This window comes from Chlorocebus sabaeus, chromosome 15 (assembly GCF_047675955.1).
Source record: "Chlorocebus sabaeus isolate Y175 chromosome 15, mChlSab1.0.hap1, whole genome shotgun sequence".
In the NCBI taxonomy this organism is placed as follows: Eukaryota; Metazoa; Chordata; class Mammalia; order Primates; family Cercopithecidae; genus Chlorocebus; species Chlorocebus sabaeus.
In genome coordinates, this window is record NC_132918.1 from 12,529,288 (window position 1) to 12,548,751 (window position 19,464).

Genomic DNA, 19,464 nt, shown 5'->3' on the forward strand with positions numbered 1-19,464 from the left:
AGAGAAAATATTCTGTGATTTAAATAATTTAGATTTGCATCTGTTTTGTACTCTGCTTGTGATCTCTTCTGTTAATGTTTTATTTGCACTTAAAATATTTTGTATTGTTTTTATTGGATGTTGTTTTCTGTAAATACAAGTCCAATTTGTCAAGCGTTGTTTAGATCTTCTGTGTTACTAGTTTTTAGTTTTATTATTTACAGAGAGAAGGGTGTTAATCTCCAACTCTAAAAATAGTTTACCTATTTCTTTTTTAAAAAGTTCTGTCGGCCAGGCATGGTGGCTTATCCCTGTAATCCCAGCACTACGGGAGGCTGTGGCGGGCGTATCATGAGGTTAGGAGTTAGAGACCAGCCTGACAACATGATGAAACCCTGTTTCTACTAAAAAAAACAAAAATTAGCTGGGCATGGTGGCAGGCGCCTGTAATTCTAGCTACTGAGGAAGCTGAGGCTGGAGAATTGCTTGAACCTGGGAGATAGAAGTTGCAGTGAGCTGAGATTGTGCCATTGCACTGCAGCCTGGGGAACAAGAGTAAAACTCCTTCTTTAAAAAAAAAAAAAAAAAAAAAAAGTTCTGTCAATTTTTAGATTACAGATTTCCAAATTAAGGTGTTAGGTACACACATTTAGAATTTTTATGTTATCTTGATGGATTAACCACTTTATCATTAAGAAATGTTCCTCTTAGTCCTTGCTCTAGAGTACCTTGTTTGATATTAATGTATTAATAATCAGATTACACCTAGAGCTTCCTTGTGCTTAATTTTATCATGAGATACGTTTTCCATTTTTTCTTTTTCTTTTCTTTTTTTTTTTTTTTTTTTTTTTTTGAGACAGAGTCTTGCTCTGTTGCTCAGGCTGGAGTGCAGTGGTGCGATCTCCACTCACTGCAAGCTCCGCCTCCAGGGTTCACTCCATTCTCTTGCCTCAGCCTCCCCAGTAGCTGGGACTATAGGCGCCCCCCACTGCACCTGGCTAATTTTTGTATTTTTAGTAGAGAATGGGGTTTCACTGTGTTAGCTAGGATGGTCTCGATCTCCTGACCTCATGATCCGCCCGTCTCGGCCTCCCAAAGTGCTGGGATTACAGGTGTGAGCCACCGTGCCTGGCCTCCATTTTTTATTTTTCATCAGTTTTCATAGTTAACATGGGATTCTTTTGAACAGAATATAGTTGGGTTTTTGTTTGTTTTTAAATCCAGGCTGATAATGGGATTTAGATAATTTGCATTTAACATAATTATTAATGTGGTTGAATTTATACCATATTGATATTTGTTTTCTATTTGTCTTATCTGTTCTATTTTTTTCTTGCTGCCTTGATTAGCACTCCATATTATTTTTACTTGTGTCTTATTAGCCATATACCTTTTTGTTTACCTTTTTGAGACGGAGTTTTGCTCTTGTTGCCCGGGCTGGAGTGCAGTGGCGCCATCTTGGCTCACTGCAGCCTCCGCCTCCCGGGTTCAAGTGATTCTCCTGCCTCAGCCTCCAGAGTAGCTGGGATTACAGGCACATGCCACCACGCCCAGCCAATTTTTTTAGTAGGGGGTTTCATCATGTTGGCCAGGCTGGTCTCAAACTCCTGATCTCAGGTGATCCACCTGTGCTGGCCTCCCAAAGTGCTGGGATTACAGGCGTGAGCCACTGTGCCCAGCCCTTAATGGCATACTTTTTCCATTCTGTGTTCAAGTAAAATTGTAGCATTTCACATATTGTGTTAGATTTTTTATAGTATGCATCTATTTCTCCCTTTTATATACTATTTTTGCCGTACATTTTGTATGCTATAAACATTGGATATTATTTTTACTTTAAACAGTTAATTACCCTTTAGAGGAATTTTTGAAATGAAAAGTCTTATATGTGCATGAATATTTACTAGTTCTGGCACTCCACATGCCTTTGGGAAGATCGAGGTTTTCCTCATGTATCTGCTGTTTTCTTTCTGCTGAATAACTTCCTTTAACACTTCTTCTAGTCAGGTCTCTTGGTGAGGAATTCCATCAACTTTAGTTTGTCTGGTAGAGTCTTTGTTTCCCCCTTCATTTTCAAGGATATATTCACTGGGTGTAGAATTATGTGTTATCTTTTTACTTGAGCACTTTATTTTATTTTATTTTTTTTTTTTGAGACACTGTTTCACTCTGTTGCCCAGGTTAGAGTGCAGTGGTGCGATTTTGGCTCACTGCAGCCTCCACCTCCTGGGTGATTCTTGTGCCTCAGCCTTCCCAGTAGCTGGGATTACAGGTGCACGCCACCACGCCCGGCTAGTTTTTGTATTTTTAGTAGAAATGGGGTCTCACCATGTTCGTCAGGCTGATCTCCAACTCCTAACCTCAAGTGATCCACAAACAGTGTGGTTCTGTTGGGTAGTGCCAGCTTAATAGGAATGTGAGCTAGAATTGCAAAAAAATCTAAGCAGGCTTTTAGGAAAGCTGTGTGGAAAATGGAAAAAGAGCAAAGGCAGATAGAAGCAATAATAAAGTAATTAGGGATAATCAAGAACAAAGTGAATGGGCTATCAAATTCTGAGATCTCTCTGAGAATGATGGTTAGAGAAATCTATATAGAAAATAAATAATATATGGAGATATGTAGAACCCAGGGCCAACATTACTTGAGTAGTGAGGAATAAATATGACAGCTATCTGCAAAAAGCTAAGAAAAAGGGTGGAGCAGCCGAGCACAATGGCTCACGCCTGTAACCCCAGCATTTTGGGAGGCCGAGGCGGGCAGAGCACGAGGTCAGCAGTTCGAGACAAGCCTGGCCAAAATGGTGAAACCCCATCTCTATTAAAAATGCAAAAGTTAGCCGGCTGTGGTGGTGGGCACCTGTAATCCCAGCTTAAACCCAGGAGGCAGTGGTTGCAGTGAGCCAAGATCGCACCATTGTACTCCAGCCTTGGCAACAAGAGCAAGCAAGACTCTGTCCAGAAAAAAAAAAACAAAAAAAAAAAGGTAGGCCTTAAATTAGTCAAGTACTTACTTGGCCCTGGGGAAACTAATGAGAAGATAGCTCTGGGAGTGAACAGTAAAAAACATAATCTAAAGTGAATGTAGCAACTTAAAATGTTCTGTGGTCTGAAAAAGAAGGGTGACAGCTGGGAGCATCTTTGGAAGAAGTTTTCAACATAGCCAGGCTGAGTAAACTTTTAATTTGCTCTGATTATAATTTATTTCCCATTCACTCATACTGTTACCCATTTGAATCAACTTGGAACAAATTGTATTTAGTAGCTGTATTTAGGACAAAAGAGTACAGTTTCTAATGGGATTTTTTTTTTTTTTGAGACGAAATCTTGCTCTTGTCCCCTAGGCTGGCGTGCGATGGCGCTCTCTCGGCTCACTGCAACCTCCACCTCCCAGGTTCAAGTGATTCTCCTGCCTCAGCCTCCCGAGTAACTGGGATTACAGGTGCCTGCCACCACGCCCAGCTGATTTTTGTATTTTTAGTAGAGACAGGGTTTCACCATAGTGGCCAGGCTGTTCTCGAACTTCTGACCTCAGGTGATCTGCCCGCCTTGGGCTGGGATTACAGGTGTGAGCCACCGTGTCCAACCAGGAAAATTCTTTCTATCCTTGGGTAATGAAAAATTACTCTGAGATTTCACAGTGGCTGAGACAGAGAATATACCTCAGGTGTTCTGGAGTACAGCTGGTTTCACACTCAGCCTGTTTGTCATTTTATTGTGTAAACCAGTGGTCCTCACCCTTTTTGGCACCAGGGACCAGTTTTACGAAAGACAGTTTTTCCACGGACAGAGGGTAGGGGAGTGGTTTCATTAGGCATTAGATTCTCATAAGGAGCATACAGTCTAGGTCCCTCAAATGCGCGGTTCACAATAGGGTTCATGCTCCTGTGAGAATCTAATGCTGCAACTGATCTGATAGGAGATGGAACTTAGGTGGTAATGCTGGCCCCACTGCCATGGACTGGTACTCGCAGCTTCAGCCGGGGGTTGGGGACCCCTGGTGTAAACCATCACCAGCTAAGAAAATCAACTGCAACTGTTTTAAATACTGCTTTTGATACACCCTGGTAATGTTAAGCTATGCTGAAACATAAATACTTGAAAAATACTTTATGAGGAGAGGTGGTTCATTGTGAAAAATGTGTGGCTCTGAGAGTCATAGATTTGGCTTTCTTCCCAGCTTTGCTTTTATATACCACTGTGACCCTTCACAAGTGACTCAGCCTTCTCTTCACCACAGCGGTGCCATCTGTAAAATAAAGGAGTTGAACAGCATGTTTAAAGTGTCTTCTTCTGTGATTCTATGGGTTTTTGTTTGTTTTGTTATTACTAGTTTTTCTGAGCTACCTGAGAAACAAGTATATTGCATATAATTATAACCTTATTTGCAAGAAAGAATGTTTTGTGAACAACTCACCTTCCAATACACTGAGGTCCAGTCTCAGATTCTCACACGTTCCAGTTTGTGTCTTAATTTTTAAATGAAGGTAAAATAAAAAGCTTTGTGACTGTTTCTCCTTGTTAATTAATACCTCACTCTATTACCTTCCCAGCTTACCTTAACTGGAATTATGTCAGCATCCTTAGATAATTACTTTCTGTTAGCGCCTTCTCAGCTGTGTGGCACCTAAACAGAGGCCTATACAGGACGTTTTTCCACACAGAAGGTCATTTTGGGAGTTGAGGATAGTCAGGTAGAGCTGGGAATACAACCAAGAAATGGGAAGACAAATTTTACAACATTAAACTATGTGACGTGGAAAAACAGTACCTGAATCTGAGGACTTCAAAGAGACATTATACTTTGTTTTGTTTTCCTAGGTAACTCAGTCTGTAGTTGCTAAAATAGGAGGAAAGGATTGGACACTGGTCAGTTTTCAATTTTAGTGACCTGATAGCTTTTGATCTCTGGATTTCGGCATGCATGAAGGCGTCTATCCTGCTAGGAGCATTTCATAGCAGCTGCGCATTCCTGTCGTCTGGCTTATTTTGCTGAGTTTTAAGGATTTGAGGACTCTGTACTCTGTTAAAATATCAGCCTCTTTGACACTACACTGTTTGCTCCTCTGTTGTATTCTTGAATATCATTCCATATGTCTCTTTAAGGCCAGTTAGTTTATTTAAAAAAACCTTACTGCTGGGCTTTTCAGTTTCTGGGAAAGACAAATGATTAGGAGGGTGCATTTGGCTCTTGGTTGACAACATCTTGGTTGTTCTGAAAACAACCCTTTTTGACACTAAATTCTAGTTTGATACTCTTGTTTGGAATCAGATAAGAGAAAAAAAACGGGACTTTGGGGTTTAATTATTGAGTAAATTTTATAGTACGCTACATATGGCATGTTCCCAAAGTAGGTAATCTGGGATGATAAATATATTAATATCCACTTTCAGATTTGTTTAAATTGACATTTCCTTAGAATAATTTTAGAGCAGAGGTCAGCACACTGTTTATATAAAGGATTAAGGGTTAGATGGTAGATACTTTAGGCGTACTGTTATGAAGCAGCCACGGATAGTATGTAAATGAATAGGCACGGCTGTGTTCCAATATCATTTTATTTATGATACGTTGAAGTTTGTATGATTTTCACAGTCCCGTTGTGCCCCCTCTGCCCCCCCCAACCATTTAAAAATGTAAAAATTATTCTTAGCTTGTGGGCCATACAAAAGCAGGTTGGATTTGGCCCATAGGCTATCATTTGTCAACTCCTGTTTCGGAGCAGTGGTGATGAGTTTTGTTTCAGTTGCTTGCTTGTACTATTTAAGTGATTAATTGTAGAATTAGTATAATATAAAATTAGTTAAAAAGCTTTAAAATCTAGGTAACCTGTTAGTAAATTAGCCATTTTAAACCCCAGTTTTCTTATATGTAAAATGACAATAAGTTTTATAAAATATGTTATTCATTATAAACAACAGAATTTACCCTGGCTACTGTAATCAGAGTAGGGAATATTAAATATTATTAAAGAATACTAGGTGGTTCACAGAGTCATTGGGGAGTGCTAGAGATACAGATTTAAGTCCAAGCTTCTGGGAACATTGCCAGAAACCATGCTGCAGAACTAGATTTGAGAAAGCCAGGGACACTGAACACTAAATACGCACTCAGTTTGATTGAAGATGCTCCTGTCGTTGTCTCTGGTGGTGTTCCATTGACAGGTGCTCTGCCTTGCAATCAGTGGGAAATGGCTAGCATTGGCCGTTGCCATCATCAAAAGCCAGATGTGTCTGCCGTCTTGGAACTGAGCAAGGAATGGAAGCTCTGCTCATTGCTTCCTTCCAAATCAAGGTCTTCTGGATTTTTTTTTTTTTTTTTTTTTTTTGGAGGGAGTTTTGCTTTTGTTGCCCAGGCTGGAGTGCAATGGCGCGATCTTGGCTCACCACAGCCTCTGCCTCTTGGGTTCAAGTGATTGTCCTGCCTCAGCCTCCTGAGTAGCTGGGATTACAGGTGCCTGCCACCACTACTGGCTAATTTTGTATTTTTAGTAGAGATGGGGTTTCTCCATGTTTGCTAGGCTGGTCTCAAACTCCTGACCTCAGGTGATCTACCCGCCTCTGCCTCCCAAAGTGTAGGGATTACAGGCGTGAGCCACCGCACCCAGCCAATTTTTATTATTTTTATTTTTTTCTCAAGTCTTGCTCTGTTGCCCAGGCTGGAGTGCAATGGCGCGATCTCGGCTCACTATCATCTCTGCCTTCAGAGTTCAAGTGATTCTCCTGCCTCAGCCTTCCGAGTAGCTTTGAATACAGGTGTGTGGCACCATGCCTGGCTAAGTTTTTGTATTTTTTAGTAGAGACAGGGTTTCACCATATTGGTCAGGCTGGTCTCAAACTCCTGACTTCGTTATCCACCTGCCTTGGCCTCCCAAAGTGCTGGGGTTACAGGCGTGAGCCACCGTGCCTGCTGGAAGTTTATTTTTGAGATCAAAGAGTATGCCATGTCTTTAGCCATAAGGGAAGCTGGGAATTTTACATTCTAATTTCTAGTTTAGAGAGTAAGTAGATTTTAGAATGTGGAAATATCCACAAATTAAAAAGTGTTTTCAAACTTTTGATGGATGTCCACAGCAGTAAATACTTAACTGTCACCTATCAGCATGTGTACCTCCTTTTGTACTTAAACTTCCAACATCCTTAACTAGCTGTCATCTAAAAAATGTACAATTTATAAAAAGTTTGTGTTCTGTTCTAAATTGGTGAGAGTTGGTTATTTAGTTCCTAAAATTGATTCTTCATTCAGAACAAAAAAATGATAAATAATGAACTTGTTTCCAAGGTAGCCAGAATAAGGTTGTTGACAAAAGCTGAGTGTCTGTTTCACAGAGCAGAGATAACTTTCGTAATGGTGGAAAGATTCTGAGTGTTATCATCTTGCTACCAGGTAGCTCTGTCCCCTGTGAAATGTGGTACTGTTCGGTGTGGAGGGGAGAGGACCTCAAGAGTTAATTGTTGCTTATAGTAGATCACATTATTCAAAAACAGTTGCTTCCCTTCTTTGCTGACTTCTCCCTACAGGACCTCCTACTTGTGGGAGGAGTACTTGCTTGTTCCTGTGGACATCAGAATTGGCCATGGAACTTGATTTGGCCACTGGAAGATGAGTAGAAATGATTATTTGTCATATCTAAGCTGAAGCCTTATTAGGAGCCATTGCATGAATGATTTTTGCTTATTTTCCTCTGCCCCAAGAAAAACGGGCCAGATAAAGGCTATTTCTTTTGCCAGATTCCAGAATGAAGAAGATACCTGTAGCCAACCTGCAGCTGACAGCAAAAATGAGAAATACGTTTTGCACTGTTTGTCGAAGCCAAGACCTTTCAGAGTTAAAACTAATTTAATAATCATAAGTACTTACTTTCACTGTGTTGACATTTGCACTTTGCCTCAAAAATGATGTTTTGGAAAACTTGCTGGTTAGGAAAAAATCAGTGCAGTTTCTTCAAACTATGTTCTGCGCCACCATCACCACATACTTATAGTAAATAAAGTTTTACTTGGTGGGGCATGGTGGCTCATCCCTGTAATCCCAGCACTTTGAGAGGCTGAGGCAGGAGAATCACTTGAGCACAGGAGTTTGAGACCAGCCTGGGCAACATAGGGAAACCTCGTCTCTGTAAAAAAACCAAAAATATTAGCTGGGCATGGTGGCGCGTGCCTGTAGTCTCAGCTACTTAGGAGGCTGAGCTGGGGTGATCACTTAAGCCCAGGAGGTTGAGGCTGCAGTGAGCCAAAATCACGCCATTGCACTCCAGCCTGGGTGATAGAGTAAGACTACATCTCTTTAAAAAAAAAAAAAAAAAAAAAAAAGTCTTAATGTTCTTGATGAAGCAGTAAAAAGTATTAATCTAAAAAAATCATTATCTGAATCTGAATCTTTTTAATGGTCTTTGTGATGAAATGGGAAATGTTCATAAAATACTTATGAATGCAAAAGTATGATGGTTTCAGAGGGAAAACTCGTGGGCATTATTTGAGTTATGAGCAAAACCAGCCTTCTTTAATTTTCGCTTGAAACAGTGACTCATTATGGTGATTCTGACATGAGCATTTGAGAGATATTTTCTCAAAGTGAGCTTCTACTTTAAGGAAAACAATGGACAGTATTTGTTGCCAGTGATAAAATCAGATTTCACGTGAAAGTTTGAGTTTTGGAAAATTATTAGACACTGAGCTTGATAGCTTCCTGTTATTTAGACTTTTTCTGATGATTTTGGTAAAAGTAGTAGTGAATACAATTTTTTTGTTTGTTTTTTTGAGATGGAGTCTCGCTTAGCTGCCCAGGCTGGAGTGCAGTGGCATGATCTTGGCTCTCCACAACCTCCGCCTCGTGGATTTGAGACCAGCCTGGCCAACATGGTGAAACCCCATCCCTACTAAAAATACAAAAAATTACCTGTGCATGGTGGTGGATGCCTGTAATACCAGCTACTCGGGAGCCTGAGGCAGGAGAATTGCTTGAACCCGGGAGGTGGAGGTTGCAGTGAGCCAAGATTGCACCGTTGCACTCCAGCCTGGGCAACAAGAACAAAACTCCCATCTCAAAACAAACAAAACAGATCATATGAAAGCCAGAAAACTGACTTAACCTGAGGCAGTATAGTGAAGATGTACTGCTGTACAAGCCAAATGAAAGCAAATTGCTTCTGAAATTGTGTTTGTAGAGATAGAAAAACCTTTGCCAGAATGGTAGCAGCATACCGGGTACTGAGCTAAGTAGATCACATTTGAATACCAGCTCTTCCTTGTAGTCATTAAGATTAAAACACAGTCATCCTTTAAAAATATTTGTTTTCTGTATTAGCCAGACAATTGTATTAAGTAAGTATCTGCTAGGAATTGCAATCCTTGCATCTTTCAGTTCTTTGACAGTTCTTTCAGGAATGCAAATTACTTTTGTTTGGAGGGAGAGCTCGTAGGATCTCAGTCAGACTTCCTGGTAAAAACTACCTGATAAAAACTACCCTGCAGCTCCACCTGTCACGGCATCAATATGGGAATTTTGTCAGTTGGAAAACTAAGACTGCCCTTTGCGACTATATGTTCAACACCTGGAGAAGATAACCAATAAATTGGAAGGGTTAATCTACTGTGATAAATGGACTTTTGACCAAACTTTATTATTTGACCACTGTCACTCCTCTTTCTGACAGATGTGCCACATTGGTGCTATCTAGGTCTTTTAAGAGATGTAAGAGTGAGCTTTTATAGTCCCAGAAAGGTCTGGGCGTTTCACTTTTCAAGTGCATGGTTACCTTAATAAGTGGCTGTTGATCTTTGAGGAAAGCCAAGAGGGAAATCACAGTACTTGTGATGTAATTATAGAGCTTTGTGTAAAGGGTACCTTGCCTTACTGCTTTCATTCTAGAGGCTCTGCGAACTTTGAGAGGCTGTTGTTTTTCTGTCTTGGTGGCTTATGTCCCCCTTGTCAGGTCTCTGTATTCCATACATACTTGTTTAACCCAGAGTAGGAGTTAGCAGACTTTTTCTATAGGGGGCCAAACAATGCAGTGCTGTCGTTGTAGTGCTAAAGCAGCCATAGATAGTACATAAATGAGCTTTTCTGTTCCGTTAAAACTTTATTTACTAAAACACAGTGGGTCAGATTTGCCTCCGCTTGTAGTTTTCATACCTCTGGTGCAGATCACGTAGGATTATAGTGGAATGTCTTTATGTTACGGTTTTAGGGACTTTCCAAGGTTCCTGCAGACAAACCAGTTTGATAACCACTAGGTTCCTGTTCTTTAAGCTTGCCTGGTACCACTTGAAGTTATAATTAAACAGTCAACAAAATCAGACTGTGCATTTGAGTTTTGGTTTTAAAGCTTTAGAGCAGGGGTTGGGAAACTGCAGTCTGCAGGCCAAATGTGGCCAACCTGTTTTTTTGTTACCCACAAGTTAAAAATATTTTCCACAATTTAAAATAATTGAATAAAGAAGATAAAGATTATTTTGTGACAAGTTAAAAGTTATATGAAATTCAAATTTTCATGTATAAAGGTTTATTGGAATACAGCCACATTGATTAATTTATGTATAGATTATGGCTGCTTGCCTTTTTTTTTTTTTTTTTTTTTTTAAAAGATGGAGCCTGGCTCTGTCGCCCAGGCAGGAGTGCAGTGGAGCAATCTCGGCTCACTGCAAGCTCCGCTTCCCAGGTTGATGCCATTGTCCTGCCTCAGCCTCTCAAGTATCTGGGGCTGCAGGCCCCCGCCACCACACTCAGCTAATTTTTATTTATTTATTTATTTTTTGGTGTGTGTTTTTAGTAGAGACGGGTTTCACTGTGTTAGGCAGGATGGTCTTGATCTCCTGACTTCATGATCCGTGCGCCTTGGCCTCCCAAAGTGCTGGGATTACAGGCGTGACGCGCCTGGCCAGGTTATGGCTGTTTTCACCTCACAACTACACAGTTGAATAGTTGCAACGGAGACCTTTGGCCTTGGAAAAATTGCTCTCTGGCCCTTTACAGAAAAGTTTTCTAAACTTTGCTTTACAGGATGGAGAACAATTCTTCAATGTTGTACTTAGTAGCTGCCTCTTTCTTTGTCAGTGCCATGAGTCAAAAATTTATGCTGAGAATATGTCACTTTGTGTTTTTTTTGAGACAGAGTTTCGCTCTTGTTTCCCAGGCTGGAGTGCAATGGTGTGATCTTGGCTCACTGCAGCTTCCGCCTCCCAGGTTCAAGCGATTTTCATTCCCCAGTCTCCTGAATAGCTGGGATTACAGGTATATACCACGATGCCCAGCTAATTTTGTATTTTTAGTAGAGACGGGATTTCTCCATGTTGGTCAGGCTGATCTTGAACTCCCTACTTCAGGTGATCCACCTGCCTCCCAAAGTGCTGGGATTACAGGCATAAACCACCATGCCCGGCCTGAATATGTCACTTTCTTAACTCCAACACCGTTAAAACGGTCATCCCCACCCCACTGCCCTCGTATATCTGTGGCATGACCTTCATGGTTTTCTACCAGTATTACTTGGTCCCCAAAGCCTTGTTTTCTTTAGTCGCTTCATTGCAGATGGCCACAGTTGATAATTTAATTTTGTTAGAGCCTGAATGGACTATCAGAGACCCATCTTACATTACTAACTGTACCCTCACTGAATTGAAACCTAAACAATTGGATAATATTCTCAGATTCCCATTACCTTGAAAGTTTGCTCATTTACCTACTTCATAGGGTAGTTGTATTTTTTTTTTTTTTTTTTGAGACGGAGTCTTGCTCTGTCGCCTGGGCTGGAGTGCAGTGGCCGAATCTCAGCTCACTGCAAGCTCCATCTTCCAAGTTTACGCCATTCTCCTGCCTCAGCCTCCCGAGTAGCTGGGACTACAGGCGCCCGCCACCTCACCCGGCTAGTTTTTTTTTTTTTTTTTTTTTTGGTATTTTTTAGTAGAGACGGGGTTTCACTGTGTTAGCCAGGGTGGTCTCGATCTCCTGACCTTGTGATCCGCCCGTCTCAGCCTCCCAAAGTGCTGGGATTACAAGCTTGAGCCACCGCGCCCGGCCAGGTAGTTGTATTTTTAATGAGATAAATATTATCTAGTATTTTACTCAATTTTCGCTGTGCACAGGCATTGAGCTAAGTACTTTTCACACATAACAAAAAATTTAATTTCAAAGATTAGCTGATAATTAAAGTGGTTGACATAAATTAATATCTTTTGCCTATAATATTCCTTCCCTTTTTTTTTTTTGATTTGTAGATTTTCATTATTCACTGTAGTTATGTTCTTTATAGTTAGTTGCCTCAAACACTGAATTAGCAAATACTGAGCCATCGCTCCTACGGGAATATACAGGGTTAGGTTCCTGTAGGCCTCGGTCATAACATTTTTGTCAGCTGGTCAATAGTAACTTTGTGTGTTTCTGTTTAAAGATACCTTACTAATATATATTTTGTTGATTAATATTGCATTTAGAGTCAGCAGTACTAAAACTCATATGAACAAAGCTTATTTCCCACACATATTTTCTCCACAGCCTTCTTGCGCTTAGCAATACTAGATAGCCCTAAGCATAGTGATAAAGTGCTGTTTTAAATAGTGAAATGACCAGCAGAAAGCACAAACATACACAAATGTGGCACTAAATAGACCACACAGAGGACATTTGTTTACAATATGATGGCTGAAACAAGGCAGAATGCTGTCTTTTTTGTCTTCAGGTGGGTAAGTGTGCAATGGTCACCTCAAATTTTTCACCATTTTGTGCATGTTCGCATATGACTGCAAAAGTGCCGCAACTATTAATTTTGGTGCAAGCAGGCAAATTCATAAATGTGAAATCCATAAATTGGTGAGGATTGACTATTTCCGTTAATGCCACTAATTTATTATTGTAAATTTATTATTTTTAAATTTTTATTTCACTTGCTTCTTAAACTTATTTATTTTAATTGTAAATAGACATAAAAATTTACTATATTAATTGTTAAAAAATGTATAGTTCAATAGTGTTAAGTAAATTCCTACTGAGGTAGGAGATGGGACTCGACTCCAGAGGTGTGGCTTGGTCTTTGCACCAGATTGAAGACTAACAGAAGCAGAGATGAGGCGAAAACACCTCTCCATAAAGACATGCCCCCCCCCCCCCCAATGTCATGTCAGTTTATCATTGCCATGGCAACCCCTGGAAGTTTCTGTCCCTTTCCATAACAATGGCCCAGAAGTTACCATACTTCTAGAAATTTCCGCAGAACCTATTCTTTAATTTGCATGTAATTAAAAGTAGGTATAAATGTGACTGCAGAACTGCCCCTCAGCTGGCACTCTGGTCACACTGCTTATGGGGGAGCCCTGCTCTGCAAGGAGCAGAACCTCTGCTGCTGCTTCCACAAAAGTTGCTGTCAAACACCACCGGTTCACCCTGAATTCTTTCCTGGGTGAAGCCAAGAACCCTCCGGGGCTAAGCCCCAATTTTGCCTCTTGTCTACCGTGTACCACAGTCAGTCTCCAGTGTTCTTCATCCTGCAAAACTGAAACTCTGCCCATTAGGCAACTTCTCATTCCTGTCACCTCTAGCCACTGGCAACCACTATTCTTACTTTCTGTCTTTATGAATTTGAGTATTATAGGTACCTTATGTAAGTGGAATCATGTAGTGTTTGTCTTTTTATGAACTACCTTAATATACTTAGCATAATGGCCTCACAGTCATCTATATTGTAGCATGTATCAGAATTTCCTTGCTTTTTAAGGCTAATATTTCATTGTATGTGTAAACCATGTTTTTTTAATCTGTTGATGGACACTTTGGTTGCTTCCGACTTTTCTGCTGTTGTGAATAGTGCTGCTGTGAACACGGGTGTACAAATATCTCTTGAGATCCTGCTTTTTTTTGGTCCACTAACAGTTTATCTTTTATATGCCATACATACACGTTGTAAAAATGAGTGAAGCAACCAAATGGAACAGATGTACACTGTAAAGTGATATGTTGAAAGTTCTTAGTTTGAGCTCATTCTATTCACCAGATACAGCTGTTGTTAAGACTTCAATATGTAACCTTTCAAATGTGTTTTTATACACTTTCAGTGTACATAAAAATGTGAAAAAAATTTAATATGATTTATATGTAGTTTAATAACGAGATCATATGCGTACTGTTCTGTTGATAACCTAATACGTTGTGTTATTCATGTAAATACAAATATATTTTGTTCTTAACTTCTACCTGGTATCCTGACTGTGTACCATAACGTTTTAGAAATCAAAATCAGTTTCTAAATTATTTAAAAGTAATGCATTCATGCAGCAGAATCTCCAAACAGGATAGAATGGTATGAAGAAAACTAAGACTTTTTCCCCTATCCCCAAGTTTTCTAGAGGCAGCCACTGTTAATAGTTATTTCTTGCTTGCTTTATTTTAAATGATAAATTATACTAAAGAGTCTATTAACTATGGGACACATTTCATTTGAAAGCTTTGAGAAAATTAGTGCGTTTATTCTTACATTTTCTTTTTCAATTTAAATATATTATTTTTACAAGATAAGGATTAGAGCAGGGATGTCCAATCATTTGGCTTCCCTGGGCCACAGTGGAATAGGAGAATTGTCTTGGGCTATATATAATATACACTAATGATATCTGATGAGCTAGAAAACAAAATTGCAAAAAAATCTCATAATGTTTTAAGAAAGTTTATGTGGGTTGGACAAACTTGGATTAGCAATTGCAACTATGTGGTTTTGAACCTACTTTTTTCCTATAGGATGATTTTTTAAATTGAAAAACAGAATTATTGTTATGACTGTTACTCACTTATGAGGAAGGAAGTAATACTGTCATTTAACTTGCTATTAAAGGAGAATCTCCCACTGTCAATGACAAGGGTATACCTCTTATTTTCTTTTTCACTTGTTACTTCTGGTTCATACTCAGATGCCACTGTTTGTTCCATGTCATGTTGTGTTTTATTGGATTCCTTTTTTGTTTTGCTGCTTTACCTTTTCAGTTTTTTCATGTAAGTAAAATTTCAGTTCTTGAATGTCTGAAAATGCTTTTATTTTTGACTCAGTTGCAAATCTGACTTGACAGCAATGCTTTCAACCTTTTTCATGTCGTAAATTGATAGAAAATGGTAATATTTGTGTGGTGGATGAGACTGCTTGTTGCAAAGGCCTCTGGATGCTCAACTGGTAACCTGTTGGCAGCACACATGTTGGGGAAGCTTTGAGTTATAGAAATATACTTTCAAGGTATTTTCTTCTTTTTTTGAGATGGAGTCTCACTCTGTTACCCAGGCTGGAGTACAGTGGCGCCATCTTGGCTCACTGCAGCTTCCGCCTGCGAGTTCAGGTGATTCTTTTGCCTCAGCCTCCTGAGTAGCTGGGACTACAGGTGTGTGTCTAATTTTTGTATTTTTAATAGAGACGTGGTTTCACCATTGGCCAGGCTGGTCTTGAACTCCTGACTTGGTGATCTGTCCACCTTGGCCTCCCAAAGTGCTGGAATTGCAGGCGTGAGCCACCACACCTGGCTGTTTCAAGGTATTTTTCTTGTAGAACTTGGTGGACACTGCTATATTGTCTTCTTGCACCCATTATTTCTGATTAGAAGATGAGTGTTAAGGTGATCCTAGTTTTGTTCTGGAAGCTTTCTTGGCATTCTGAAATTTTACTGGCGAGAATCCCGTTACAGGTATTTTTCTTTTTTTTTAGTGTTACTCTGTAGTTTTCAGTTTGACAACTGAATCATTCTTCAACTCTTCGAAAGTTTAACTTGCCCCTCCATCTCTCTCTGTTCTTCACTTTGGGATGTCTTATGTTGTAAGTGGATGTTGGACTCTCTGGATTGTCACATTTTCGTTTTTTTCTTACTATATTTTTGTTTTTTTGGTTTACTTTCTGGGAAATGTTTATATTCTAGGCAAATGAATTTGGTGTTTAGTTATGTCCCATTTTGTTACACAGTTGAGTTTCTTAATGCTTTTTTTTTTTTTTTTTTTTTTGAGATGGAGTCTTGCTCTCTTACCCAAGCTGGAGTGCAGTGGTGTGGTTTCAGCTCACTGCAACCTCCCGTCCTGAGTTCAAGCGATTCTCCTCCCTCAGCCTCCCAAGTAGCTGTGGCTACAGGTGCGCGCCAGCACTCCCAGCTAATTTTTGTATTGTCTTTTTTCTTTTAGTAGAGACAGGGTTTCAGCATGTTGACCAGGCTGGTCTCGAACTTTTGACCTCAGGTGATCTGCCTGCCTTGGCCTCTCAAAGTGCTGGGATTATAGGTGTGAGACACCACTGCTGGCCAATGCTTTACTAATTTTATAGCCATTGCTATGTGTTTTCTTCTTAAATGTGGCCAAGGTTTTGTTTTGTTTTGTTTTGTTTTTAAATCTTGCAGTGTGTTTTTTGAGTCCCTGTGAGAATTAAAATATGTTTGTCTGTTCCATGATTTCTGTATGTTCCTCTTACACCTTTTATACTATTAGGTTTTGGCAAACTTTTGGTACATCTTGGTTAGTATTGTTAAAGTATGTTTCTGTTGCAGTATGTGTAATGGTTCTTTTTCTATGAGGCTTCTCTCTTGAATAGTAGTTTTGGTGACAGGTTCTGTGAAAGGGGGTCAGGTATGGACCAGCAGTGCTCCTTCTTCTAGGGAGTATGGGTGAGGAGTCAGCAGGCACATGCTTGGGTTACTGTGGTATCTTCAGTACTTCCAAGGAGCGGTGCTTTGGTATATTTCACTGAAATGATGAGAGATCCCTTCCTCTTTCCCTCCTTTTTCTCCCTTTTTGCTTCCAGCTCCTTTTGTTTCTCTCTTAGCATTAGAGGTCTGGTGTTGCCTTCATCTTTCTGTTGTACTGTTCTCTCCTGCCTGGCTGCTCTCATAGAAAGCCTCACCGGGCAACAATGCCTACTTTTTTTTCCTCCCAGACAGGATCTTGCTCTGTCACCCAGGCTGGAGTACAGTGATGTGATCATGGCTTACTGCAGCCTCAACCTCCCAGGCTCAAGTGATCCTCTCGCCTCAGCCTCCCAAGTACCTGGGATCACAGGAGTGTGCCACCACGCCAACTAATTTTTTTTACTTTTTATAGAGATGGAGTCATACCATGTTGCCCAGGCTGGCCTCACACTCCTGGGCTCAATTAGTCCTCCCACCTCGGCCTCTCAAAGTGCTGGAATTGCAGGTGTTGGCCACTGCGTCCAGCCAGTACCCACTTTTTATAGAGATTCTTTCTCTGGCTTTATCCTTACCTTTAAGAGCTACCACCCATCAACATCTCTGTTCACAGGGTCAGAGGATGGGGTCGTCTCTCCAGAATGTGGGTAATGCAGTGCCCTGATGAAGTACCATCGTTGTTTCCTTCTCCTTGTAGTTGTGATTAGTATATAACTTGGAACTTCTTTAGTGCGGCCTTGAAAAGACTTTCTTGTCTTATATGTGGGTTTTTTTCTCGTCAGTCTGTTCTACTTTCAACCTGACCAAAATTCTTTAGAATTTATCATCATCCAGTGACGTCTACTCGCTTTGCAACACTGCTGTTGTTTCATTTTATCTTTGAGACAGGGTCTTGCTCTGTCATGCAGGCTGGAGTACAGTGGCATGATCATGGCTCAATGCAGCCCCAACTTCAGGCTCAGTTGATCCTTCCACCTTAGCCTCCCTAGTAGCTGGCACTACAGGTACTACCACCATTCATGGCTAATTTTTGTATTTTTTTTAGTAGAGACAGGGTTTGCCATGTTGCCCAGGCTGTTCTCGAACTCTTGGACTCAAGTGGTCCACCTGCCTCAGCCTCCCAAAGTGCTGGGATGATAGACGTGAGCCAAGGACCCTGGCCCGTTATTTCATTCCCTTCATTTTGCATGGGGCCTTGGGAAGGAGGAGCAGTAGATACCTTTGTCTGCCTTAAACTGTAATTGGCTCATTTATGACTGCAAATGTTCCCAAACATGTCTCTCTTAAAAAATGTTTGATTTTGTTTATTTTTAATTAATTAACTAATTCATGTATTTATTTTGAGATAGAGTCTTGAGTTCTATTACCCAGTGGAGTGCAGTGGTATGATAACAGCTCACTGCATCCTCAACCTCATGGACTTAATCAATTGATCTTCCTGCCTCAGCCTCCAAAGTAACGGGGACTGCAGGCACATGCCACCACGCCCTGCTAATTTTTGTAATTTTTGTAGAGATGAGGTTTTGCCATGTTGCCCAGGCTGGTCTCAAATTCCTGGGCTCAAGTGGTCCACCCGTCTTTGCATCCTAAAGTGCTGGGTCACAGGCGCAATCCACCATGCCATGCCCGGCCACGTCTTTCTCTTAATGTACATCACTTCTTTAGTATGTGGTGCCTTAGAAGAATTAATCAGTCATCTTCCCCCCACCCCTATAACATATTAATTTTAATGTATGCCATAATGCTTAGAGCTGTTTTCTGGGCTTACAGCCTGTTACAGAAGTAAACATGCATAGTCATTGTCATATTGCTTGCTGTCACTTGCTGAGTGCTTTTTATGTATATAAGGTTATACATGTGAGTGAGGTCATCTTTTTTTAAAGACAGTATATGTTGGAAGATATTTATCTAATCACTCATGAAAATGGTCAGAAAACTGATAAAATTGAGTAATTATCTTTAGTGAAGCATAGTAAAGCTTTTTGAAACATTTTTGAAAATGATTTAGTAAAAGCCCTGAGGGAAGAGAGTGAAAGACAGGACCAGCCAGTTCGTTTTTCTTCTTTGCTGTATTAAGGATGTACACTGTAGTTTTAGGACACACTTTAGCAGGGGAGAAATATGGTACTTATGCTCCAAATGCCTTTTTACACAGCACCTTTTAAACCCTGTTTGTCTATTTTTGATAATGTGTAGGACATTAATGTAGATTTTACTACTCAAATGTTTTAAACATCAGGATTTTGATTAAAAATTGAGAGGATGTCCAGACATGGTGGCTCATGCCCGTAATCCCAGCACTTTGGGAGGCCGAGGAGGGTGGATCACTTGAGGTCAGGAGTTCGAGACCAGCCTGGCCAACGTGGTGAAACCCTGTTTCTACGAAAAATACAGAAATTAGCTGGGTGTAGTGGCTGACGCCTGCCTGTAATCCCAGCTACTTGGGAGGCTGAGGCAGGAGAATCGTTTGAATCCGAGAGATGGAGGTTGCAGTGAGCCGAGATCCACACTTTTGCACTCGAGCCTGGGCAATAGAAGAAAAAAAATAAATACATAAATAAAATTGAGAGGATATGTCAGTACTTACAACAGTAAGGCAGTGCTTATGTCTGTGGCTTTTGGACTTTTGGACTGTGATTCACAGTAAGATACATATCTCTGCCTTGTACATATATGTATATAAAACTGAAATTAGTTTCATGAAACAGTATTTGCCCTTCATGTGATGCACTCATATTGCATTCATTAAAAAAGGATATGGCTCACTAAATTTATTTTATGATCCACAAACTGATTGTGACCTGCAGTTTGAAAACCCCTGATTTTAGATACTGATCTGTTGGAATAAAGGGAAGA

The 19,464-nt window shown here is 40.3% G+C and overlaps 1 protein-coding gene across 17 annotated transcripts in view; it reads left to right on the plus strand.

The window, feature by feature from the left end:
* The window catches only part of TBL1XR1 (TBL1X/Y related 1), a 182,929-nt gene that overhangs the window by 45,805 nt on the left and 117,660 nt on the right, over positions 1 to 19,464 (plus strand). Inside the window, exon 2 of one of the 17 annotated variants that reach the window (XM_073023444.1) lies at positions 11,112 to 11,209. The exons of the other annotated variants lie outside the window; for them this stretch is intronic. The gene's annotated coding sequence lies outside the window, so the exon portion shown is untranslated. The remainder of the gene's footprint in view (positions 1 to 11,111; positions 11,210 to 19,464) is intronic. 17 annotated transcript variants of the gene reach the window in all.